Consider the following 5,820-nt stretch of genomic DNA (forward strand, 5'->3'; position numbering starts at 1 on the left):
AATTGAAATTATCACTGTATTCTAACAGATGAAAGGCTTAACAGACAATCAATTTTTCAATGTATAATTTCAGTTACATCACACTGTAAATTTTTGCTATAAATTCTGTGTGTTAGGATTGAGCCCTCCACTACCACCTGATGAAGGAGCGATGTTCCGAAAGCTAGTCTGCTTCCAATTAAATCTGTTGGACTATAATCTGGAGTTGTGTGATTTTTAACTTTGTACACCCCAGTCCAACACCGGCATCTCCAAATCATGACAGCTTATTTTAGTTTTTATCGAAAGAAAGCTGGTGTGATCAACTCACCTGCTGTTTTAGTGTGATGGTTGAGGTCGATTTTCCTTCATGAGGCTTCCTAAGCCTGCTGGCAATGAGGTTGTTGCTACTTGCAACTGTTGTTCCAAATTCTCATCTGGTAAAATGGATTGCAGGCAGTTCTTTGCCAGAAAAATGTTTTGAAAAGAAACAGCTCACTGCCGGATATAGGTCCACTGCGATACAATTCTCTGTGTGTCTCCTCAAGCAGCACCTACATGAAGTCTGTAGAATTCCAGCAGAGGATGCTTGCTGTGTTTGGCCTTCAGTTCATTGTTGCTTTAGGAGCTCTATGACTTTGAATTTGAAGGTTTTCAGTTAGATCAATAATTTCAATATTGGATAGTCTGGCAAAATATTCAATTTAATTTCTTTTAAGTCTTAAAATCACACACAACATTGCTGAAGGAAATGTTTATCTCCCTGGTGGACTCCTTCGGTCCAGGTTTATGTCACTGAAGGAGAATGCACTGTGCTGTCTTTTATTTCCAGCTGTATTTGCCGCTGTTTTAATTTGGCTTCAAATGATTTCAAATTTCAAAGATGGAGAATAAAAGTTGAGAAATGTTCAGTCAGACTCTGTTCTCAGGTGAGTGCAGCCTAATGTCGACAATGAATGCCAAGTCACACAGCCAATTTTGCTCACTCAGCTCAGTTTCGGGTTGTCCCTTCCTCTCCATGAAAATTTTCACTTTGTTTCTCAGTTTATGTAATTGCATCAGTATCCTTTCCCACTGAGCCGTCTCACTGTGTAATAATAAACAAAAGCACTGCACTCTGATTCAAGGTCTTTCAGTAACTTTTTAAACTGGCAGCTGTTTGCAGCTCGACATTTAATAAAACTATTGCACTTGGGTGGCTAATGCTTGGGTGGCATGGTGGCTCAGCGGTTAGCGCTGCTGCCTCACAGTACCAGGGACCTGGGTTTGATTCCAGCCTCAGGTGACTGTCTGTGTGAAGTTTGCACATTGTTCCCCCTGTGTCTACATGGGTTTGTTCTGGTTTCCTCCCACAGTCTAAAGGTGTGCAGGTTAGGTGGATTGGCCAAGCTAAATTGCCCCTAAGCATGCAGGCTAGGTGGGTTTGTTATGGTAATTACAGGGAAGTTTGAGAGTCTGGGTGGGACGCTCTTTGGAGGGATGGTGCAGATGTGATGGATTAAATAGCCTCTGTCTGCACTGTCGGGATTCTATACAACTTTCGCTCAGCCATAAGACTGATGAAACAGTGACACAACCACCTTATTCAAATCATGGTTGTGAGGGTTCGCTCCTTTATTGACAAAAGTAACTAATCCCTTAGTAAAGGAGTCAGTTACCAGGAGGGTGTACCTTTAAGATAAGGGACATGAGATTTAGGGGTGGGTTTAAGGAGAATTTCTTTTCACCAAGACAGCGGTGGGTGTCAGGAACTCACTGTCTGAAAGGGTGACAGAGCACAAACCATTACAATATTCAAGAAGTATTTAGATTAGATTACTTACAGTGTGGAAACAGGCCTTCGGCCCAACAAGTCCACACCGACCCACCGAAGCGCAACCCACCCATACCCCTACATTTACCCCTTCTTACCTAACACAACGGGCAATTTAGCATGGCCAATTCACCTGACCTGCACATCTTTTGTGACTGTGAGAAGAAACCGGAGCACCCGGAGGAAACCCACGCAGACACAGGGAGAATGTGCAAACTCCACACAGTCAGTCGCCTGAATCGGGAATTGAACCCGGGTCTCTGGCGCTATGAGGCAGCAGTGCTGACCACTGTGCCACTGTGCTGCCCATTTAGATGAGCACTTAAAACTCATAACACACAAGGATCAAGTACTGGGAAAATAGATTCTGGGAAATAGGTGTTTGAAGAGTGGCATGCATGTGATGGGATGCAGAGCCGTTTTCTGGGTTGTAATACTCTGTGACTCTATTCCATCCAACAACAGGTAGATTACCCACAATAGTAAGTCCACGTAAAATGATAGCTGAAGCCTGTACACTGCCGGTATAACTCTCTCAAAAATATACTCCCTTTTGGTGGTATCATGGATTGTTAATAAAGGAAGTAAATCCTCTCTGACCCCAAAATCTGTCGTGATTCCATGCACAATGGACACCTGTTGGCCTGACTATCATCTCATCAATAGCCAGATGGTTGAAGTGAAATAGGCTGCAGAATCTTTCAGCTACTTTCCAATGCTCTGAGCCACACCATTAATCTGATCTGACAGGGTCCTGTAAGACAAGCCACGTTCTAAAACAATGTAGGCTTCTCTGGAGCCAGTGAAGCTGCTTTCATAGTGATGCACTCTTTCACTCATTCACTCATGACTGAGGCCTAAGTCATTTTTGCAATGAGCTGCCAGGTTTGCTTGCTGCAAATCTGATTTTTCTGATTTAATCTGTGTGCACCTGCCCTTGAAAGTCTTTGTATGTATTTTAATTTTGCTTTCCCCTCCCCCCGACCCTGTGGGTGGCACTGTGGCACAGTGGTTAGCACTGCTGCCTCATGCTGCCAGAGACATGGGTTCAATTCCTGCCACGGGCAACTGTTTGTGTGGAGTTTGCACATTCACCCTGTGTCTGCGTGGGTTTCCTCCAGGTGCTCTGGTTTCCTCCCACAGTCCAAAAATGTGCAGGTTAGGTGAATTGGCCATGCTAAATTGCCCACAGTGTTAGGTGTAGGGGAATAGGTCTGGGTGCGTTGCTCTTTGGTGGATCGGTGTGGACTTGTTGAGCCAAAGGGCCTGTTTCCACACTGTAAGTAATCTAATCTATAGATGTTGTTCTTCAGAAATCAGACAATGGGCCTGCATTTCACCTCTGAGAAATAGCATTGTTTTGTTATTTCTCATTAATATACATGATATTCTGTGTCCACTTTTCTTCTTTTGTTTTCACGAACTATTTTTGTGATTATTCTGTGGTAGACCTTCCAATAGAGACCTCTGCTGTTGGCTGTCAGGCTGTTCTCTTCTGAAGGACTCTGTAACTGCTCCCCTGCCATATGTTCCAGATTTTCATGCTGCCCTCCTCAGATTTCACTTTGCTTTTTGCCCATGGCACCCCCACTGTCAAACCCTTTGCCCCAGTGTGCAACCCTGCTGGTTCCACTTTGAAGTTAAGCATGCTTTTGATGTCTGAATGGAAATGCAATCATGAGAAATGTCCTTCCTGATCTGCTAATATCATGTGACTTCTACTTTGAGGCACAGGCAGACCATTTGAACTCACTCCAATAAAGACATTGAGTTGGATTTTTGCAACATTTTAAACACATGACATGGTGTCAGAAGACCAGATGAGGTGAGTATTCAAAGCTGTGGAAACTGTCACTAAGTAATGAAGAGCGAAATAGCAAGCCACACTTTAAGAGAAAATGGTTGAAATTTTCCCCTATCAATTCCTGTTAAAATAACAGGGCTATAAAACAAAACTGAAGTTCCTTCCACGGGCAACGTCAAAATTATGAACTAGGTACAAATTTGTTGAGTAAGCTCTAAGCTGATACACTTTTGTCAACTTTTATCACTGGCCAAAATCTCTGTCTCAGGCTTGCTCTGGTGCTCCAATGAAGCTCAACACAATCTGGAAGAACAACAGCTCTTTTTCCTCTTGGGGACCTTAGAGCTTTCTGGACAACTTTAGGGCTTGAGCTTTTACAATTTTCCAATCCCTATACACTAGACCTTGTTATCGCATAGTTTGCTATTACACACAACACATTGTTTGCCACTAACAGTCCCTATTAATAACTATTCACCCTCCTAGCCAAATCCTTAATCTGTCCAACTGTTCTTCCCTCTCTTTGGGCTGTATCCCCACCTACCATTTACTTTTTACTCTCTCCCTCAACCTTATCTTCAGCATATAAATCAACATTTTCTGAGCTACTATCAATTCTGAGGAAAGGTCATTCAATGTGAAGCATTAACTCTGATTTCTCTCCACAGATGCTGCCGGATGAGCAGAGCTTTTCCAGCAATTTCTGTTTTCGTTTCTGATTAACAGCATCTGCTTTCTTTCGATTTTCGACTTTTGTTGCTGTTGTGAAGAGACTGTTTCAAAATGTATTCTAACCTAAATCTCTCCTAAGAGCAGAGAAAAACAAATGGCAGAAATTTTAAATACTTTGAGGGTAAGCTCTGAAGGTCCTTGAAAAAATTGATAATCATATGTAGATGCTCTGAACTTGTAAATCAATAGTGATAGCATTCACAGTAGAGAACTGATAAGTTTTCCACAGTTCGGAGAAGCATCCTAGATCGAGGCACTCATTTGAAAGCAGCCTCTGCCTTTCAAGTATAACAGCGCAGAAGAAAACAAGTATCCACAGGAGAGTCAACTGCAAGTCAAAGTCAATGGACAATTGCAAATATTGTGCCAGTCATCAAATAAAATAGGGGCGGCACAGTGGCTCAGTGGTTAGCACTGCTGCCTCACAGCACTAAGGTCCCAGGTTCAATTCCAGCCTCGGGTGACTGCCTGTGTGGAGTGTGCACAATTTCCCCGTGTCATCATGGGCTTCCTCCGGGTACTCCGGTTTCCTCCCACAATCCAAAGATGCGCATGTTACGTGAATTGGCCACGCTAAATTGCCCATAGTGTTAGGTGTATTAGTCAGAGAGAAATGGGTCTAGGTGGGCTACTCTCCAGAGGGTCGGTGTGGACTGGTTGGGCCAAAGGGCCTGTTTCCACACTACAGAGAATCTAATCTTGGAAGAATGTACGGTGTGGAAAATGCAATGTTTTAACAGCAAGAAGCTAAACCATTTTTCTTGTAGGTGTTTAGCTTGGAAGCAGACAAACCAGGTTATAAAGAAGAGAAAAATAATTGATACAGAGATGGCAGACAACAGTTTGGACAAATAAAGCATGGCTCCTCGACAGGCAGTAGCTGAGGAACCAGACAATTCAATCTACACCTTAGAACAGATTGGCAATGTCAAATCTAAAGGGGAGAAATGGTCTGTAACTTTTATGATGTAGTCAGGAGAATGAGTGTATTAAATGAATATCTGTAACATTCTGACCTTCAGACTTATGTGAGGTTTACATCAGAGGACAATCTAAAAGTGAAAGCCTTCAAGGTAAAGTTGAGACTCCATAATGGAATAATGCTCACTCCAAGATGATAAATTATTTTAAGTGCCCAATATTATGGCAAGGCTGAAGATCTGGAATTCAAGGTATAAGCTGCAATGATAAAGCTGCCCATCTCATCAGAAGCAATTCAAAAGCATGGATTAATAGTCCTAAATGTTCCAGAAGAGACGTACATTGTTTCCCAGGCTACTTTGACCAATGAATAGACAAACAAGTAGCACAAGACAGAGAGGGTCTGATTGGAGGAACACGAATTAAACTCATAGAATAAAAAGGTCCCTTTGTCAGTCACAACTAATGCAACTAAAGAAAGAGGTGTCAAACGCAGCAGCTTAAATCAGCAGAATCAGCTAAGAACAAGTTGAAAATGAACCAGAACATATCACATTCCAACCAACAGACG

General features: G+C 42.6%; 1 long non-coding RNA gene across 1 annotated transcript in view; it reads right to left on the bottom strand.

The window, feature by feature from the left end:
- The window catches only part of LOC122540676, a 9,274-nt gene extending 8,679 nt beyond the window's left edge, over nt 1–595 (bottom strand). The window contains exon 1 of the long non-coding RNA XR_006309377.1: nt 311–595. This is a non-coding gene — a long non-coding RNA (uncharacterized LOC122540676). The remainder of the gene's footprint in view (nt 1–310) is intronic.
- Nucleotides 596–5,820: the final 5,225 nt, after the last annotated feature.

The sequence above is a fragment of the Chiloscyllium plagiosum genome, chromosome 35, assembly GCF_004010195.1.
Source record: "Chiloscyllium plagiosum isolate BGI_BamShark_2017 chromosome 35, ASM401019v2, whole genome shotgun sequence".
In the NCBI taxonomy this organism is placed as follows: Eukaryota; Metazoa; Chordata; class Chondrichthyes; order Orectolobiformes; family Hemiscylliidae; genus Chiloscyllium; species Chiloscyllium plagiosum.